The sequence below is a fragment of the Bidens hawaiensis genome, unplaced genomic scaffold (genome assembly GCF_021521415.1).
Source record: "Bidens hawaiensis isolate Kalapana, Puna unplaced genomic scaffold, B.hawaiensis_p1.1 tig00001382_1, whole genome shotgun sequence".
In the NCBI taxonomy this organism is placed as follows: Eukaryota; Viridiplantae; Streptophyta; class Magnoliopsida; order Asterales; family Asteraceae; genus Bidens; species Bidens hawaiensis.
Window position 1 is genome coordinate 804,744 of NW_027491078.1, and position 22,364 is coordinate 827,107.

Consider the following 22,364-nt stretch of genomic DNA (forward strand, 5'->3'; position numbering starts at 1 on the left):
AAATGTTTTTGGTGGAAATGCATATTTAAATTAAATGTATTTTATTTTACAAACCGTGTTAAACTGAGATGAGTCAAATTGACTAAATAACTGTTAATCAAATTAATAAGGGTATAGAAATATTGGTAGATCTATCGGGGTGACGCCCTTCACTTCCAGTCACGTTGGGTTAAAAGTGGGAATATTTTGTGTTTGGTATGTCTCGAGCTATCATTTTGATAGTCATACACGTGTTGTATTCTTTGCTCGTTTACAACTAATACGATTTGTTAAGAAATAAAATGTTATGCTTTCATAAAAATTAATACCGTCGTCATTGAACGATGGGGATTGAGGTGTAATAGTTGAAGACTATTATACCATGGTTTTTATATATAAATATTTTTTAAACGAAAACTCACCAACATTTGTGTTGACAAACATTTTTAATATGCTTTTCAGGTAAGTGATGGCTTCGTGTCTGGTGAGAGAATAGTGGTGCTGTGTTTGAAAATGCAAAGTAAAACTTGGACATGTAATAAAAAAATCGTGTCTTATAACATGTGTAAACTCTGATCTTTGAATAAAAGTCCAACTTTTGGTTTGAAAATAATTGCTTTATTGTGATTAGCTAAACGGCGTCTGTCATTACCCGAAACATTTAGTCAAAGTCTTCCGCTGTTTATATTAAAGTTTTTGGGTGTGACAGAAGTTAGTATTAGAGCCAATCGTTATAGAGAATTAGAAAATTTAAATTTCTAAACTATACCCGAATACTCAAACACACGCTTTTTTCCTGCCTAGCGAAGCATAAAGTTAAAAATATTAGTATATGTACATATATATATATACACATATATTTTTATTTATTACTAACGATTACTAAAAATTGTTACATGCCACAGAAGTCACCCCCACATGTTAGTCTTTTCGGATTCTAAGGATGATATCGCTGATGACCCTATTGTATTTTTGCCTGCTTCTACCGTGACGCGTCACGAGCCCATCTCGCGGGACACACCTTTAAAAGTGTATTCGCGGAGGAGAGCTCGTAACGAATTCGAGGGCAACACCTCCACATTTGTTCCACCGACTCACAAGGCCCCACCACCACCCCCTCACAAAAAGGGGAAAGTGTTGGATGCAGGCCCATCCTTCGGCGTGCAGCTAATCTCTTGTGAAAAGTTGTTGGCCACACAAAAGGTCAACATGAACAACCTCAAACAACGCCTTGCTTTGATGGAACAAAAAGATGGTGGCAATGACCAAGCCTTTAACGTCTTGCCTCATTATGTGTTTGCTTTAGAGAACAAAGTTGGGCATTTGGAGCTTAAGATTGAAAGCATGGGAGCCAAGATGGATGTGATATGGCTTTGCGCGTACTATCTCATATCACATGGGCCTTCACTAGTTTTGTCAATGGGTTATGTTGTTTAGTTTGTTTATATATGTTTATGGTACTTTAGGTCTTTATGAAGTTCTAGTGGGAAAACATGACAGTTTAAGGTGTAACATCCCGGCTTAAGCGGAAACGTCCGAGTGTGATGTACAGATTGTTCAAAACGTATGTGACACTATTAAGTGACAATATTATCATTAATTAATTTACAAGTCAAGTACACAAGTTTGCAACAAGAAAAACATAAATGCAACTAAACATTTTGTCAATTTATTTAAAGAACCTAAGTCTAGTGTCTTTATTAAGCCTCATTCCCTAATAACGGTACCTGTAGCATATATATAAAATACGGTCAACTAAATAGTTGGTGATATCACATAAATTTTATATAAGTACATAAAAACCATGCAATTTAATGAACAAGTGTAATAATCGCGCATGCAATGTCCTTTCCAGTCGGTAACAACCAACTTACTCGGATCGGGGGTCCCTTTTCCACTTTTAACAAAATGATCCTGAGTGCAAAGGGAGGCGTATGATCATACTAATTGAGACAATCATGAGCAAGTAATTCTGAGTTAGTAATCAAGTAAACACATAACTCCATGATATGAATTGCAGTTTTGTAAATGACTCGATAAATATTTGAATAGATAGGATATATATGCTACCCAAAATGTATGAAATCACTAAAAATAGGGTATGAGAAACTCACATTGAAATTGAAGATCAACTTGAAATAGAAAGCAAAAGCGAGTTAACGAAACTGAAGCAAACGAACTTTACGAACTATAATTAAAACAAAAATAAGATCTATCTAACGGGATTGAAAGAGTTGTAAATATTTGGTTAACGAGGTATTACATTATATATTTTATGGGATTTTAAGGCATTTTGATATAATATTGTTTTAACCGAATTTTAACAAACTATTTTAATATCATTCGATTAATAATCTATTATTAATATGTGAATTACGAAGCACAGATTTTATCAAAATTTTGTTTTGAAAAAGACTGTTAAATTAACAAAAAGTTAATTAACGAAAAGCATTTTATAATGTTATTTTAAGCTTAACGGAATCTAATGATTTGAATTATTTTAATATTATAACTTTATTGCTAATATGAAAGTTATGATAATACAATGTATGGATTTTGTTTGGAAATTTTTATCTCGGACAAATAACTAAGTTATTGAATTAAAGTTAACGAACTAAAATGAAAATTAACGAATTATAAAGCTAACAATTGGATTACGGTTAACGAAATATAAACTAGCAAATTTTTAAAGTTAACGGATTAAAACAATAGAATTAAAGTTTAATGACAAAAAGTCTAACGAACGAACTTAAATTAATGGATTAACGTTTATGAAAGTTACGGTTTTTAGATGGGAAAAGATAAAATATATTTTATACTTAATTTATAAAAAAATAATTAGTTTAAAAACATATTTATTATGATATGTAAATCATTTATTTGATTTTTAAATAATAAATACAATGATTTTAAAAAAAATATCAAAGAGAGTACATTGACCTGGGTTCGAACTCGGGTCTAGGGTTTAGCAACAAATGCATTTAACCACTAGACCTGGTTACAAGTTTGATTAAAATACATAAATGATTATAATCTGCCAATTCATTATATGTTTGATCAATTAAGGTTAGGGGTTTTATTAGTCGGCTAAAAACAATGGAAAACTATGTAATTATTACCTGCAATTGTTAAGGAATGATGGTGAACCACAGTGACCAAAATAACGAACTTTGATGATTAAACACGGATTACTGAGTGTATGTAAGTGTATTATGAGGTTGTGAACGAGTTTAGTGTGATGTTAGGATGCTATTTATACTTTTAATTGAAAGATATGCTCGCTAATTGGTGTACAATAATTTATGGCCGTTTTCCGACGAGGTTCACGTGTCTACGAGTTTAATTGGATGATTAAAAACCGTTATAACGTAATTGGAGTATAGCTTAACGATGAATAACATGGTTGACACGAGGTCGAAGACTCGCACAAAAATAAACCAATTACAACTAACTAGATAGCGGTAAGTGGGTGTCGAACACGAGGAGTTTGTGGAATATGTGTTAATAGAGTAGCTCAACAATTAGCTATTATAAATGTAAATGACAAAAAAATAATCCTCAAGTTGGTTTTGATTTGATTTTATAAACAAAATAAACGAAACGAAGGTTGTAAACAATTGATTAAATGAGCATTCCTCTTGGAGTTCGGTTATTACGCAACTCTTTTGTTTAAGTTCAATGGATAAATCATAATATCTTGATTTCGTGTAAGTGTAATTGTTTGTGATTAATTAAGAACTAAGTACTCGGATTCCTAGAACGCGAGGTCGTTACTTGTTAATCAATCAATATAATCTTAACCCTAATTTCTTCTACTAAATCTCGATTGTCAACAACACCAAGAACGTATAGAACGAAACTAGGTTAAACGATATGACAAATTACAAACAATCAAACAAACAACGTGATTATATTAATCTAAACGATTCGATAATCAATCCAAGTGCAAGAAAAATAAACAAAAAGAGTATTGCAATAACCTTACAACCAAGAGAAATACTAGAAGTTTTAGCCACACATAATTGAAATCATCATACCAAGTTTAATCCGAAGTAATCCACGATTATGATGTTAATCTTCAATTAGAAACACCCAAAATTTTGTTCCAAGGCACCAAAATCACCAACACCAATTGTCTAGTTCGGAACCTCCAAGAATGGAACCCAAAAGTCCTTTAAAACCCATTTTTCAAGTTGTAACCGACATTAAAATGCTGAGGCTACAGTAAGCTACGGTGGCTACCGTAAGCTACGGTAGCTTTGAAGTTCTTACGGTGGAAAGTGTCTGTTTACGGTGGCTTTTTACGGCAGACCCCTAGCGTAACTTACGGTGGCTACTGTAAGCTATGGTAGACACAGTTCAAAATTCCATTTTTCTTTATCAATTCTTGGTTGTTGACTTCCCGCATTGACTCTCTTGTTCCTTTTCATCTAAACACATTTGAGCAACCTTTTCTCCTCATTTGTACATGCGTTAACACAACATAGTGTAGTAATCCAAATCCTTGAATTTATACATAAACGCACACGTTTTAACTCGAATTACGATACTTAAGGGTGGCTCTACAATCCACCCGTCACATCCCCACACTTACACGTTGCTTGCCCTCAAGCAACTCAAACAATTGCTTGTTTTTAAAACATAACCACCAAACATACTACAAAGCCCGGCTCAGTCAAGGTCCCCAATCATACCCTATTCCCTCATTATTAGAAGTTTGCATTAGTATCACTCAATATTATATTTAAAACATAGAATTCTAGTCAACCTTAACATGCCTTCGGCTTTACTCACACATAACACACCGTCACTCATTAACCCTCTTATCGGTGATCGTTCTATATTTTCCAATAATACTCAATTCTCCTCGCATACGCTTGTACTACCATCAAATCTCCACCTATATATGCTTTGACACAAATACAAATCAAGAGGACTTAAAACGGGTTATAACGGGGCTAGGTGTAAAGGTATGGAATGGGAATATTGAAAGTAGCTCAGGCGAACCGATCCGACTTATTACATCAAAACTAAATAAATAATAATATAAACAACTATAAACAATACTAACTTGCATCTCAACACTCACTACACCATACTTCGAACATTGACTCTCAACTTTTTCTTTCTTTTTTTTTCTTTTTTCTTTTGCTTTTTCTTTTTTTATTTTTGAGTAAACATAATACTCAATACTTCTTATTGATTAGTACTATAACAATTAAAAATACAAAGAAATACCTACTAAGCTGGATCGTCTCGCAACATAACATCGGGGTTGATTAAATAAAAAGAATAAGTCCAAATAGGTTTACTAAAGGAACCAACCCCCCCCCCCCCCCGCCCCTCTCATTGCCCACGCTCATATGTGTAATGTATGAGGCCCAACCCCCAAAACCCACACTCGCGCTCATCCAGACGAGGCTTAAACCTAATTGCCTCTATCACTTTTGCACTTATGCCAAGCTAAGGTCTCGAAATGCATTGATCGCACAAGTTCTAATGGAGAATAACCAATCTATCACCACTCTTCGCTTTCCCAATACACAAGTGGATATGGACATGTTACGCAGGTTATTGTACCGAAAGCATGCTAACCTTAACTAGAATACTACACAACCTCGTTTTTAAAACAACTAAGCAAACTTGAATTTAAGAAAATTGTGACCATGAAAAGGGACCAAAACTTTACCCCGCCATCTTACCACTTTCCGGTTTTCTTTCAAAAGTTTTTTTTTAATTTTTATAATTTATATATATATATATATATATATTTTAATTTTTGAAAACGAAAAATTCCCCATCCCCACACTTGGGATACATTGTCCCCAATGTATGGTTTTGAGAAAATAAAAACAAAGATACTACTAATTAACCACCACTTCGTTTCATGAAAAACCCGTGTTGTCCCCAACGTAGTGTCGAAGAGAAATCCATAAGAATTTCTCCACACTTGGTTTTTGCTAAGATGGTAACTTAAAATACCGTTAATAACAAACAAACTAGAAATTGTAAAGCAAAATAAAAATAAAAATATACAAAATGTACAATTAACACATTTTTGAAACTTTTATGACATTCAATGTGGGTGACTGGCCCACTCCTGTATAGCCTTCTTGTTATAAGCACGCTCTTTTTCAAGCAAATGTTTCCAGTCTTTCAGCAAACCAGGGTCGGGCCCGAACATCCTCATCCTCCACCCTGGATCATTTAGGTTAGGTGGATGTCTCACTTTTGTCTTCCTTGGTCGGCCACCTTTTTTTGCCACCTTCTCACTCTGTTGATGCTCAGCTTCTTTCTTCTTAACTGACCTGTCAATCACAAAACACTCCATTTTCGTGTGATCCTTGCTCAAGGATACACACTTGTTAACAAAATCCACCTTCAGGCTTTCCTTGTCAATAAAAGGGTCAGTAATATTTTCAAATAATAATAACCGTTTATCGTAATTCCCACATTTAATTCCCAGTGTCCCCTTAGCACAATCAATTACTGCAAGTGAAATGGCGAGGAAGGGTCTACCTAATATGACTGTGGGTTGCGTATTAGTTACATTTTTAGCATAATCAAGTACTAAAAAGTCAACTGAGTAACAGAAATCCTCCACATGTACCATCACATTATATATCATGCCTCGGAGAAGTGTATGGGTTTGATCTGCTAAAACCACGGTGGTGTTTACTTTTTGAAGTGGACCAAACTCATACTGATCATATAAACTACCGGGCATTATACTAACACAAGCTCCAAGATCTAGCAGTGCCCGATCAGTTTTAAATTCACCAATTTGGATTGATATAAGGGGCACTCCTGGGTCTTGAAGTTTACTCGGGATAATATTATTATCAACCCTCTCATCCCTTATTTTGGTTAATTTGTCATTTAAACATTTATCACAAGAACAATTTTCACAAAAAGTTTTTCATTCGGTTGAAATTCAGAGTTGTTTTGAAATTTTTTTTTTCATAATTACTCATATTTTCAGTCTCATCACTAATATCTTCCACCACCCCCTCAACAAACTGTGGTGTTTGATCAACTTGAACACTAGAAATTCCAAAATTAGGTAAAAGACTTACCGCATTGATATGCACGTTGTTCCCATTCTTTAAGCTCGAGCTGTTTTTCTTCAAATTCTCAACATCGGTTGCAAGTTGATCCATTTGAGTGGTCAACGATTGAATGGCTTTGTCACGGACTTCATCTTTTTGCATGCGCACTTGATCAAGTTGATTTCTCCGTTGCATGTCTTGTTGTATCATCCTAAGCATATCCATGACTTCATTCCCACTTGAAGAACTTTGACCCGAACACCCACTTTGACCACTTCCCGTTTGTTGAAATTGACTTTGAAAGCCTTGATTGTTGTATTGTTGGCGTGGAACATAATTTCCTTGATTCCCTTGGAAATTCGGATTAGATTGAGTAGCTGGATTCCCATAACGAAAATTGGGATGATTTTTCAACCCGGGGTGGTAAGTGTTTGAATTCATGTTATAATTTTGACCACCTCCCCCTTGACCTTGAAGTGCATTCACTTTCTCTACTTGTGCTTGTCCCACCGTACACACATTCGCCGCATGACCCAACTCATTGCAATTTGTACAAACATCAATTCTTTGGTTAGTGGTTTGTACTCCTGCATCTTCTACGGCATGGACTTGCGGTCTTCCAATTTCAGGCCTTGCTCTTCTTGCAGTTTGAGCCTTTCTCTTTGATGTGACCGACATTTGTTCCAAGAATGCCCAATCGTCTTGTTCATAATTGGTACCGAACGTACCATTTGTGATTGACATCAAATCCCTTTCATCTTCCGCATTCAACCCTTCATGAAAAGCATTCAACAACTCCCAAAGAGCTATACCATGATGAGGACAATTCTTGATCATCATGTTGAACCTCTCGAATGCTTCATGAAACATTTCACCCGATTGTTGTTGGAAAGACCTCAAACTTCGTCTCGCATCATTAGTCTTTTGGGCCGTGTAAAAATCTTCTAAGAACCTTTGTTGCATCTCGACCCAAGTATAAATTGATGCGGAAGGCAAAGTGTAAAACCATCTCTTTGCCTTATCCTCCAACGAAAATTGAAATAAAACCAACTTAACCTCATCCGGTGAGAACCCTTGACCCCCAATCGTGTTGCAAATAGAGTCATATGCCTCCAAATGAAAATAAGGTTCTTCCGTTGCTAGACCCTTATACTTTGGTAAACTTTGGAGCGCATTGGTTCTCACCTCAAACGTTCTTCCATTTTGGTTTTGAGGAATAACCTCCGGAGATGGGTTATTAGTGATTACCGGTCTAAAGTGAGCTTCAAGTCCCCTTACCATCTCTCTTGCATGACATCTTGGTATCCCCAATAGTACTCTCGGTTGGCCCATTTGCCGGTAAACGGGCCTTTGTTGCACATTTTGTTGAAATTGCGGTTGAGGATTTGGTTGTTGAAATTGAGGTTGTTGGTATTGGGGTTTTTGAGGAACTTGTTGTAATGGTTGTGGTTGTTGCGGTTGTTCTTGAATAATCGGAGGTCCACCCCATTGTTGCACTTGTTGTTGCAGTTAAAGTTCGGGTCCATACCTGAATTGCCCTTGCACCCTCAATTGACTCCCATCAACTCCACTTACATATCCTTCTTCAAATTCTTCATACCTTTCACTACCATCACCATACCGTGGCCCACCAAACAAATGCGGGCCCGATCTTTGACCCGATGGAATATGAGTTATGGGTGGGTCTTGTGTAAATGTGTATGGTTGTTGATAACGTGGGTTTTGTTGAGATTGGAAAGATGATTGTTGTGGTGAGTTTGATGATTGTCCTTGCATAGGCATGAAAGTGGTCAAGGGTGGAAGGTTAGGTGGTGATTGAAAACTAAACACGGTTGAAGTTGGTATATTTGTAGAGGTTGTGGTAGTAATGGGTTCAGTGGATGATGAGTTTTCAAAATTTATGGGTGGTGGCATTGGCGGTACAGTTTGTTCCGAAGCCATGATTATGGTGTCAGTTGTTCGACCTTGTGTTCTTGGTGACCCAATAATCTTGTTTTCCTCTGTAGAATCCGGTTCTGACGAAAGGTTCTCTCGATTTCATGATCAAACGCTAACGGTGATGAAGACCGAGAGCGTCGTGTATGCATATACCTGTAAGTACCTGCACACTAGCACAAACCGCGTAAAACTGACAATAACAATTAAACAAAAACTACAAAAATAACACACGTTGCTCACTACTCCCCGGCAACGGCGCCAAAATTTGACACGAGGTTGAAGACTTGCACAAAAATAAACCAATTACAACTAACTAGATAGCGGTAAGTGGGTGTCGAACACGAGGAGTTTGTGGAATATGTGTTAATAGAGTAGCTCAACAATTAGCTATTATAAATGTAAATGACAAAAAAATAATTCTCAAGTTGGTTTTGATTTGATTTTATAAACTAAATAAACGAAACGAAGGTTGTAAACAATTGATTAAATGAGCATTCCTCTTGGAGTTTGGTTATTACGCAACTCTTTTGTTTAAGTTCAATGGATAAATCATAATATCTTGATTTCGTGTAAGTGTAATTGTTTGTGATTAATTAAGAACTAAGTACTCGGATTCCTAGAACGCGAGGTCGTTACTTGTTAATCAATCAATATAATCTTAACCCTAATTTCTTCTACTAAATCTCGATTGTCAACAACACCAAGAACGTATAGAACGAAACTAGGTTAAACGATATGACAAATTACAAACAATCAAACAAACAACGTGATTATATTAATCTAAACGATTCGATAATCAATCCAAGTGCAAGAATAATAAACAAAAAGAGTATTGCAATAACCTTACAACCAAGAGAAATACTAGAAGTTTTAGCCACACATAATTGAAATCATCATACCAAGTTTAATCCGAAGTAATCCACGATTATGATGTTAATCTTCAATTAGAAACACCCAAAATATTGTTCCAAGGAACCAAAATCACCCACACCAATTGTCTAGTTCGGAATCTCCAAGAATGGAACCCAAAAGTCCTTTAAAACCCATTTTTCGAGTTGTAACAGACATTAAAATGCTGAGGCTACAGTAAGCTACGGTGGCTACCGTAAGCTACGGTAGCCCTAAAGTTCTTACGGTGGAAAGTGACTGTTTACGGGGTGGCTTTTTACGGCAGACCCCTAGCGTAACTTACGGTGGCTACTGTAAGCTATGGTAGACCCAGTTCAAAATTCCATTTTTCTTTATCAATTCTTGGTTGTTGACTTCCCGCATTGACTCTCTTGTTCCTTTTCATCTGAACACACTTGAGCAACCTTTTCTCCTCATTTGTACATGCGTTAACACAACATAGTGTAGTAATCCAAATCCTTGAATTTATACATAAACGCACACGTTTTAACTCGAATTACGACACTTAAGGGTGGCTTTACAATCCACCCGTCAATGGTCTAAAGTTGTTACAAGAATCAAATGGGTCAAAGACGAGTTTTAAGGCGTATAAAACGCTCCACCTGAAAACCGATGTCGCCACCCACGACTTTGGCCGGAAAAACGGGGCTTAGGGACGGGGGCTGGGTTTTTATATCAATTAATATAATTTGAATTGAATTTACATATTTGGTGCTCTAAGTTTCAAGATACATTAAATTAGAATTTATATTATATTTACATATTGAACCTTAAACTTTCAGATATTATATAAACTTGTTAAAAGTTAATATATTTGGATTATTTTTGTATTATACCCGATAGTTTGCGAATCGATTAACTTTAATAAACATTAAACCTCGGCATTTCGTTATTTGAACGAAATGAAAAGAAAATGAACGAATGATAATCATAACTTAGATTAAAATTTAAAACCATTAAATGTTCCAATATACAAATTTTGCATATTGTTATAAATTATAATATATCATTACAAACCACGATCCTCATGAGAATGCAAAGGTACTCCACAATTCATATTTGTCCAAGAACATTAATGAATATTAAAAAGATACAAGAGAGTAATTGAGTAAACATCAAGAAATCTGAGCAAATAAGAAAATAATCAAACATCATTCAAGAGTTTAGTAAAAATAAAATACTTTTTTAGTTGTCACACAACCCGTTGCTAGCATCGCACATACCATGACCACTTATACAAAGTCTATCGCAATCATCATTGTTATTACAATGGCGAACCTCACCTTGGCTGATGATGGCGCCATTGCTATTGTATGTCGCTTGTAGTGACGGGGCCACCACGGATCCTCTCCTAGCCGAAACATATGACATATGCAAACCTGCAAAACTAGGGCCGTCTCCGAGGATTTAAATACCTCGGCCGAGCCGGAAAAAAAAGGCCCATAGCCTTAACGAGTAACGAAATATATAAGCTAATTTTTTTAAGATGGTAAAGATAGATACAAAAAATTTTGGCCCCTAAAAATTACATGCCCCGGCCGACGGTCCGACCAATGCCACCCTCCAGTCGGCCCTGTGCAAAACATATTTCATTAGCACTAATATTGAAATTTGAAACTTAATTGTATATCAAGAGAGATATATTAATACCCCAAATAAATAGCATTGCGACTAACAACGTATTTAACAAATTTAAAAAAGCTCCTTTCATGTTCATTGTTTGAGAGATCTGAAAGTGTATGACAACTCCTTGATTGATTACGTGATATACATACACTATGTCACAAAAGATTACTAATTAACCCTAGACTAGGATATGGTAAGGTGTATCATATAATATACAAAAAGATATCACAGATTATTCATTCTTGATATATTTGCTGTATTTACATATATTCTGAAATTCCTCTTGATACTCTCCCTATATATTTTTCAAATTACAAAATGATTCTACATGTCAAATTTAAAAGAAAATGAATATTATAATTATTTAGTGCTGAAGAAACGTGGATCTACTCACTGGTAGCAGATCTACTTTCCTCGGGTGTGATTATACTATTTCACCGATGGTTCGTCTGGATCAATGTTCTTCCACCTACAAAACGAGCAGCGCCGTTACTTACCCCTCAGAAAGGGACAGAGGGGTCCTCTTTGGGGTAACCCTCCGGCTTGAGAATAAGTATGTGTAGGAGAAGATAATAATGTGAGAGTAAGGGAATTGGGAGAGTATTGCTTAATAGCTGAATACTGTATGTTACTCTGTATGATTATGTGATTGTCTCTCTGTGTATGAGAAAGTAACTGACTAGGGCTGCCTGTCAGTGAATGTAATTGAATATGCTTCAATGTGAATCAATGTGTCCGTAACTGTGTAAGTTATGATGTATTTATAGTGCTAGGGTTTCCACTGATTGAGCTAAAACCAAATTAGGGTTTCGTTGGCCTCCTCCAATCGATTTGCACCACGTGTCCTTGGAGACACCTGGTGCTTTTTCATTGGTTATAATCACGTGGTAACCCATGAGTCATGCTGAGCTGTCCATCTTTCATTTAGCAGCTGTCAACATCAGCATATCCTTATTCCTTAAAAAGATGCCTTCTGGAAGGTTGTCTGACGTGCACAATCAAGGTTGCCCTAATCCTGATTTGGATAAGGACGAGGTTGATTATGTGCATGTGTGATATGCGCCCATCCTGAGGATGCGCGAGGTCTTCTCTTTATTCTCACGCGCAGATGTGATACGCACAAGCATGTAATACGCGTCCCGCGCGGATGCCCCTCACGCAGCTGCGCCATGCGCAACTGTGAATTGGGTGGGCATGTATGATGCGCGAGCATGTGATATGCGCCGCGCGCGGATGCGCCACGCACGATGCGATATGCATAAGCATATATGATGCGTGAGCATGTGATACGCGCGAGCATATGTGATGCATGAGCATATGTGATGCTTGAGCATATGTGATATGTGCAAACATGTGATGCTTGAGCATATGCGATATGCGCTGTGCTCATAAGTTTTGGCTTTGTGCCTTGACAATTATCTTTGATCTCTAATGTCTTGTATATATCTTGTGGGTTGACCCGCCCCGCTCGATGTTGAGGCGGGTACATACCTCTTCAAGCCCCCCCCAGTCTAATGTGTGTCTTATCTCGCGCGAGCGCGGTAAGATAGATATTAGACTTACTGATTTGGTCTTTTAATGGGGTTTTGTCGTTTTCTTGGTTGTTTCCATCGTTGCGCGAAGTTCTATCCCTTTGGTTGAAAACGAATCGTCCATGTACGTGATGGTTGCTGACGTGGGTCAGTGATGGAGACGTGTCAGACATTTCGTGTGCTCGAGGTGCTACAGTTGCCTTTCGTGTCCCCTCACAAGCTGTCAGGGACACGTGTCGCGCTCGCGTTGGCCAAGACCTGCGAGTGGGGGCGCGTGAACTCTGGCACCCGCCGTATTTTTCTTTTCGTGTCCTCTCACACAGTTGTCAGGGGCACGTGTCGCGCTCGCGTTGGCTTATACCTGCGAGTGGGGGCGCGTGAAGTCCGTTCAGCACCCAAATTTCTCTCTCCTCGGCCTATAAAAGCCAGCCCTTGGAGATCTTTATCCTTCATCTTCTTGTTTTCTCTTCTGAGTTTTTCTTTCTTTGTCTTCTGAAATATCTGTTCCTCAGAAGTTTCCGTTGTTAGATTTTTCAGTTGTATGTCTGATAGCTCGGACTCCTCGAACCTGTCGATCACCTCAATCGTCTCCCGAAAACGCCGCGTTAAATCCGTAGTGATGTCGACGTTGAAGAAGAAAGGCAAGGGGAAGAAGGTTGCTGAGGGCTCATCGGAGGAGGTAAGGAGGACCAAGGTGGTGAGGAGGTGGAATGAAATCCCCTGCAAATTGAGGCAGGCTGATCTTGACAGCCTTATCGCCTCTCAGGGCTTTCCCACCCTGTTTGGCTGCATGTTGCCTGAGGCCGGGCAATCGGCGGCGGACCCGCCTGCCGGTTATATATCCTTATATAGCCATTTTTTCACCCACTGCAACCTTCGTCTCCCGATGACAAGGTTTGTGGGTGCACTGCTGCAGTTCTATGGGATTCATATATCCCAAGTCCATCCTTTTGGACTTGTGCGCATGACTCACTTTGAGTTCATGTGCAAATCCCAGCGCGAGGAGCCTACCCCTCGGCGCTTTCAGTATTTTTACAAGCCCAAGATCCAAGACAATTGGTTCTCTTTTATTCCTCGCAGTCAGAAGGTGAAGTGCTCCACTGTTTCATTCAAGAGCCTTCATGACTGGTCTGAGAGGTTCTTCTACATTAGGGCTGGTGTGATACCCATCCGTATGACCATGCGCTCCATCTCTTCTGCGCCTGCGGATGTGGGTGTCCTCAAGAACCCAACTGGCGCCTGGGTTAAGAAGCTGTCCACTGAACCATCCCCCGCCAAGAGCATTCGTGAGGAGGCGCTGGTGGGGGTTGGTATGAGCAAGAGGTGGGCGGACAGCTCGCTTGAGCCCGTTATCCAAGTCGACGGGTTGTGTAAGTCATTGGTTTTTTTTTTTTTTTTTTTTTTTTGATATCACTTGACTTGTTTTGTGCAGTCACCAAGGAGTATATCCACGCCGCTTATGATGATCAAGTGGAGGGTGGCTCCGTCGAGCTTGGCGCTGGGGAGGTTGGTTTCCCAGATCGCTTCGATGACATGTTCATCCCTGTTGATCTGGGATTTGTCTTCAACAGCGATGCGCCTGGTAAGCCTTTGTAATTATGCATTTTCCTTTATAATACCAAATTTTGCTAACACTTCTGTTGCATGTATTTGTAGATGCGCTCGAAAACTACGAGCTGGAGCTCGCGGAAGAGGAGGAGGAGGAAGAGGAGGCGCCCCTACTAAAACGCAAAGCTAAGGGGAAATCTGGCGCAGGGGCCAGTAAGAAACAGAAGAAAGATGACACCTCTGTCGCTCATCCCCATGCTCAAACGAAGGGACATGAGGAAACCCAGGTGTTTACCACCAAGGTTTCTTTAGCTTCCCTGCCTGTGAGAGTGGGCAGACCTCCTGTCCACTTGAGGCATGGTGCCGTGACCTCCTCCCTTCGCGCGGCTGAAGAGAGAAGCAGTGCCGCGCCTGCGACAGGTATACTTTGCTTATCCTTTATGGTTCTTATGAGCGCGATCCTTGTAGGATTACTAATGAATCTTTGCTCACTCAAATGTTTGTAGAGCCGGCGACAGCGCAACAAGATGCCGAGGCTGCGCCGGAGGTCGCTTCGAAGTCCCCCGTTTTACCCTCAAAGAAGGGTAGAATGGACTTCATGGCGATGTTTGATGCGCGAACGGAGTTGTGCCAAGGTACGTATTGCACTCTTATTTTCTGACTCTTTTAGATCAAGTTCTTAACCAGTTGCTTCTGATTTTTTCATAGAAGCCGTAGCTAGTGCACAAGCTTCTGGCGTCACTCCTGGCGCCGTTCCCAGCGCCGTTGGCTCTGCTCCTGCTCCTGCAAGCGATGAGTCTCCCCTCATCGGTATTACTAAGGAGCAGGAGGCTGTTTTGCGCGCTGACTTGTCTGCGCCGAGACCTCCCTCACCTCCTCCTGCGCATAGCCCTCAGCGCGAGACCGAAATTCATTCTAGGTCGCAGGAGAGGCCTATTTCAGAGGAGGGTGAGGAGTTTGAAGTTGAACACTCCGCGGGCGCCCGCGCCAGCCCTGCTGCGCCACGAGGTTTCGCGCCGGAGCCTTCTCGTAGGGCTGGCGATGACCTTTCTGCTTCATCCCCGCAGGTATAGTTTATTTTTGTTCCGCTGCGCGGACTTCCATCTTAGTGTTTTGATAACTTAGATAATTACTTTTCTTTTGCAGGAATCCGATCACATTTACCGCCCGAGATGGAATATAACTGAAGATAGCACCTTTCAGTCCATGGGTGTGTGTGCGGAATTCTGGGCTCATGCTGTGCCTCCAACTGAAAGGAGGTTCCAGGAGGAACGCGCTCGCGACGACCTGCTCAACGACCATATGTCTGCTGGGTCGGCCTTCTTTGCTGCTTCCCAAGAGCTTCGTTCTGATTACGTAAAAGTACGTGATGCTCTTGCGGAATCCAAGCATGAGGCTAAGGTGTCTGCTTGGCATCTTTCTGATGCTCGCGAGAGAGCTGAGAAGCTCCAAGCCGAGCTCAGAGAGAACAGAGCCAGCGCCAACAGCGCCTTCGTGAAGCGCGGTCATGAGCTTCAGGCTGCGCGGGAGAAGCTGCAGGCGGCGGAGGCGGACGCGGCCAAATACTCGCGCCGAGCGCGCGAGTTGGAGCTTGAGGCGGAGGCGCGTGACCGAGCTCTTGTCCAGTCCATAACTGAAAAATCATCACTGGAGAGTGAGGTTGCGCGCCTGAAGAGGGAGCTAGCGGCCGCGCAGGCCGACAAAGATGAAGCCCTGGCGACGGCAGCGTCTAGCCAGGAAGCACTTGATTCTGCGCAGGTGGAAAAAGAAAAAATCTTGGCGGCAGCAGCGTCCGACAAAGAGGAGCTAACAAAAACTAAAGAAACTGTTGAGTTTTTAAACTCTCAGGTTCCTGCCCTCGAGACGTCTGTTGCTGGCCTCGCGCAGGATCGCCACTGGCTGATCTCACAGGGCATGACTCGTTGCGCTAATGCGATGAAATACTCAGGCGAGTTTCAGGCCCTGGTGATGGATTGCAACGCTGCCGCACGCGTGGTGGGCCGAGCTGAAGGGTTCACGGATGGTTACGAATATGGCATGCTAAAGAAGAACCCATCCGAGTACCCTTATCAGAGCAACGCTGCCTGCGCTAAAATGGCCGCGATGGGGGAGAAGTATATGAACACTCCCATTCCCATCCTTGCGCAGGTATTATAACCTTAATGAGATTACCTTGCCCTTTTTTTTCTAAGTCTTTTTGTACTTATATTTTTGCTTATGATTTGCAGATATCCGCGCTTGCTGACCAGCCCGATCTCGTCGCGCTAAAGAGCTTACTTGACGAGTGCGAAGGGTCTGGAGGCGACAATGGCGCGGAGAATGCTGGCGTTGCCAGCGGCTCTGGCGTGGCCAAAGGATCCGCTCCTGACACTGTCATGGTAGAAGACTCCATTCAAGATGAAGAAGTTGACTATGGTCAGTTTGGAGATGAAGAGGAGCAGGCTGCGCCAGATGCCGAGGGCGATGATGAGGATGATGAAGAGGCTAATGTCAACGTGGAGACTTGAGAAGCCCTTCATGTTTTTATTTTTATTTGTAATTTGTAACTCATCATACTTGTAAATTTCAACGCTATGGAATGAAATTTGTTTTCCCTTTTTCACATCTTGCGCATTTCCATTCATCTCTTCATGTTTGCTTGTATAGATATAAGATATGCTTGCACGTTAAAATAAGAACAAGGTTGTAAGGAAATTATTCACTTAACCATAGTCCTATTTTGTAAGTGGTTTCGCAGCATCTTGTTTATGCTGACACGCGCGATGACTTTTCACTATTCCTTTTTTGCGCCTCGTTGTCGCGCGTTTTTTATATGGAATTATGAGTTTTAGCCATTACATGTCAGCATGTGTTACTCAGATATCCACTATTATTCCGTGCGCGACCTCGACCTGAGACCTCAACAACTATGATTTGGCATGTACTTTGCCTTAGTTGTGTTTAGGGATTTTTATGATCAGGCTGCGCGGGATGTAAGATGGATGTTTGTGAGTGTTTTGAGCTAAGGCTCTTTGTTTTGGGCTAAGGCCCTGACGTTTTTAGAGTTAAGACTCGTTAACGTGTTTGAGCTAAGGCTCGCGCATGTATGTTTTACTTCGTTTTATTTTGGTTTGAAGTCAATATAGTGTTGTCATATTGCTCCAAATTAATAAAGGAAGTGTGAAACATGTATGCAAAGGTAATAGAACAAATATTGAAATATAGCGCGAATCATCATTCATGATGGCTTAAAAGCCTTGATTACATATTTGAATTTTTACATGAAGCATTTTCTAAGCTGTGCTGCATTCCATGCGCGCGGTATCTTTTTTCCATTCAAATCTTTTAAAGCATACGCGCCTTTCCCCAATTCTTCTGAGATTTGATAAGGTCCCTCCCAATTGGGGGACATTTTTCCTGGGGGTATAGCGCGGCTAGCTTCATTGTTTCGAAGGACAAAATCATTTTTCTTGAAGTGGCATTCTTTAACGCGCTGATTATAATATTTTTCCATCTTTTTCTTGTATTTGGCTTCATTGATGATAGCCGCTTCTCTGCGCCCTTCAAGCAAGTTGAGGTCCAATCTTCTTTCGCGCTCGTTATCAGTCTTGCTCATCATGAGTACCCTATGGGATGGGCATCCAATTTCTGCTGGGATCATAGCCTCTGTCCCATAGGTTAGGCTGAACGGGGATTCGCCATTGCTAGTTTTGCTTAATGTCCTGTGCGCCCACAGGACATTAGGTAACTCTTCGACCCAAGAATGGGATTCTCCCTCCAACCTTTTCTTCAGCCCATTTAACAAACTTTGATTTGCGCGTTCCACTTGTCCATTCCCCTGAGGGTGATAGACTGAAGTGAAAATTTGGTTAATGCGCAATTCTTTGAGCCAGCTGGAAATCTTCTTGTCAGTGAATTGCTTGCCATTATCGCTAACAATTTCCATGGGCAAGCCAAAACGGCATATGATGTGGCTCCAGATAAACTGCTTCATTGCTTCGGCCGTTATTTTTGCTAGTGGCTTGGCTTCAACCCATTTTGTAAAATAGTCTACTGCCACAACCAAAAATTTTACTCGCCCAGGCGCCTGCGGTAGGGGACCCACAATGTCGATTGCCCATTTGTGGAAAGGCCATGCTGAGGTTACCGGAATCAAGTTGTTCTTTGGCCGCATGGTGTTTGGCGCATAGCTCTGACATGCTTTGCACTTTTGGATCTCTTTTAAAGCGTCCAAGTACATGCCTGGCCAATAGTAGCCTGCGCTCATTGCCTTGGCAACCACCATGCGCGGGCCAGCATGAATTCCACAGATTCCTTCGTGTATCTCTCTGATCACATAGCTTGCTTCCTCAGCATCCAAGCATTTCATGAGCGGCCCAAGATAAGAGCGTCGATATAATGTATCGTCAAGCAGTTCATAGTTCTGCGCCTTGTGTCTTATCTTCCTCGCTTGTGCGCGATCATCTGGTACCTTTCCCTCCTTCAAGAATTCCATTATTGGAGTTATCCATGATGAAGGGGTTGTATGGGTTACCAAGACAGACTTCGCTACCACCGACGGGTTGCTCATTACTTCTACCCTGACATCTTTGCCAAAGTGATCAAAACTGGTTGATGCCATCTTACTCAGCGCATCTGCAGATTTGTTTTCACTGCGCGGAATATGAATGATTCTGAAGCTGTCAAATTGCTCAGTGAGCTTTTTCGCCTGCTCTAGATATAGAGGCATGGTGTTCTCCTTGCCATCATAAAGGCCATTGACCTGTGCTGCTACCAAGTACGAATCAACATGGGCCTCTAGCTTCTTAACTCCAAACTTGCGCGCAATGCGCAGACCAGCCAGCAGGGCTTCATATTCAGCCTCATTGTTGGTACTCTTGAAGTCCAACCTAATAGCATAAGTATATTCATGATTATCAGTGTCCACCAGTTTGAGGCCCGCGCCGGATCCTTCGCTGTTGGAGGCTCCATCAGTGAATAGCCTCCAAACATCTTCTTCATCATTTGCTCGCGGAGGATCTACCTCGCGCTGAGCTTCTTCAATCTTTCCCTCTGGGATTTCCGTGATGAAATCCGCCAGAACTTGACCATTTATTGCTGGACGGGGCTTATAGGTGATCGTGTGTTCACCTAATTCCAGCGCCCACTTTGTCAGCCTTCCGGAGAGCGCGGGGCGTCGCAAGACTTGCTGGATGTTGTAACCAGTCAGAACTTCAATAGGATGACCATTGAAGTATCTATGAAGTTTCCGCGACGCGTGTGTTAGTGACAAAACTAACATTTCCATGATGGAATAGCGCGTCTCAGGGTCTGTCAGCACCCGACTCACATAGTATATTGGCGTTTGGATCCCCTTGCGATCCACCAATAATACTGCGCCGATGGCGCGGTCTCCAGCTGACAAGTACAATGTTAGGGTTTCGCCAGGAAGTGGAGCTGTGAGCGCGGGCAGCTTTATGAGACATTCTTTTATCTCACTGAAAGCTTGCTCAGCCTCAGGCGTCCACTTGAATTGGCTCTTCTTCAAGCAGTTCCTCAAAGTGTTAACGAATGGAGTAGATTTGCTGGCGTGGTTCGCTAGGAACCTGTTGATTGACACCAATCTACCATTCAGCTTCTGAACCTCTTTCATGGTGGATGGTGAAGGCATGTCAAGGATGGCTTCCACCTTTTCAGGGTTCACCTCGAAACCATCCTTAGTGACCATTACACCAAGAAATTTCCCCTCTTCCACGCCGAAAGTACATTTGCTCGGGTTGAGCTTCATGTTAACTTCCGTTAGGCGCTGAAGAGTTTCCTCGATGTCTTTGAGCATTTGTCTCTCCTCCCTGCTCTTGATCACCAAATCATCAACGTAGACTTCCAGATTTCTTCCAATTTGTTCATTGAAAACCGAATCCATAAGTCTCTGATAGGTGGCGCCCGCATTCTTTAAACCAAAGGGCATTTTTGTGTAACAGAAAACACCATTGTCGGTTCTGAAGGCAGTCTTGTCTTCGTCTTGTGGTGCCATTTGAATCTGGTGATAGCCTTTGTAGGCATCCAGGAAACATTTGAGCTTGAATGGCGCCACGGAGTCCACCTTTGCGTCGATGTTTGGGAGGGGGTAACAGTCTTTCGGACATGCTTTGTTGAGGTCCTTGAAGTCAATACACATCCTCCATGACCCGTTGCTTTTCTTTACCATCACAGGATTGGCTACCCACGTCTGGTATCGGATCGGGCGGATGATGTTTGCGCGCAACAGGTCCTCAACTTGCTCATTCATGGCCCTCGCCTTTTCATCCCCCATGATTCTCTTTTTCTGAGCAATTGGCTCCACCGACTTGAACGTGTTAAGAGAATGTTGCGCCAAGTCTCGCGGGACCCCAGTCATATCGGAGTGTTGCCACGCGAAGACTGACGTGTATTTTGTGAGCAACTTTTTCATTCTCAATCTCGTTTCGTCTGAAATGGTAGCGCCAATTGTGACCGTTTGCTCTGGGAATTTTGGGTTTAAAATCCACTTCTCTGGCGCATTGTCCGCCATTGGAAGTTTCATTCTCCCTTCCCGCGGCGTACTTGTCACTGCGCACAAGTGATCGCGGTAAACAAATGTTACGCCTGTTGGTGTCGGGAACCCCAATGCGCCGTGCGCTGGCGACGGTACAGCATTAAATTGGGCAATCGTTCCCCTACCCAGGATCATATTGTGGCATGACGTGGTGGGCAAGACCAAGAAGTTGACAACTTCGGCTCGCTTGTGCTCATCATCCCCCATAGTTAGTTCAAACTGAATCTGACCAAGGGGATGGATGATTTCATTTGAAACACCACAGATTGGTGCGTTCACAATTTCGAGCCGCGCTTGGTCTGCCGGGTCTAACTTTCTGAAACACTGCTCATACATAATGTCAGATTCACTTCCAGTGTCCACCAGGACTTTTGACATTTCGTAATGAGCAATGTGTGTGGTGATGACGAGAGGACTGCTTATTGAAGGGCCTCCCCTGATTCTTGGGAAGATAACTTGCTGCTCGCGCCAATCTCCGTTGATTTGCGCGCTTCTCTTTTTTGACGTCTGCCCTTGTCGTCCCCCCTCAGCCACACAGATTCTTTTGTATTTCTTGCTGGCAGAGGCTCCTTCCGGTTGCTCATCTTCTATTCTTGGGTTTTTCACCAAGTGAGCCAGCCTGCCTGACTTTACATCCTTCTCGATCGCATCCTTTAAATGATGGCATGCGTCGGTGTTGTGGCCCGGGGACTTGTGAAATTCACAATATTTGCCACTGTTTTGCGGTCCCTTGTAGTGTAGTTGCTTGGGGGGCTTGAATTGGACATTCTCAGTACTTAACACCTGTGAAGGTGTTTTAGTGAGGGAAGTCCATATTCTTGGCAGAGGTCTGCTAGGATCTCTGCCGCCCTCCCTCTTGTCACCCTCCCCGCGACTACGAACATCTTTTTGGGGCTGGGGTGAGCTTGGTTGCGCTTGCTTTTCTGCGGAAGAAAAACTTGTTGGCTGCAACCTGGACCATACAGAGTTCTGTTTGGCCCTCTTCTCTTTGCTGCGCGGTGATTCAGCCTGATGCGCTCTTTCTCTTGCCCTATCTTGGGCAATCTGTTTTTCATTTCTCGCGAAGACTCGCGATGCTTCCATTAGTTTTGCCCAAGTGGTGGGCATACCATCTTTGCTTACGAGAGCTCGGCGTAGTTGATCACTGCGCGCGCCTTGTATAAAGGCCACGCGCAGGAGCTGCTCAGTTATACCCCCGATTGCCAGGGACTCCTGATTGAAACGAGTGATGTAATCTTCAATCGTTTCATC

At 41.7% G+C, this 22,364-nt stretch overlaps 1 pseudogene; it reads left to right on the plus strand.

Moving 5' to 3' along the window:
• Nucleotides 1-7,836: 7,836 nt before the first annotated feature.
• Nucleotides 7,837-7,937, plus strand: LOC143574184 (small nucleolar RNA R71; annotated as a pseudogene).
• Nucleotides 7,938-22,364: the final 14,427 nt, after the last annotated feature.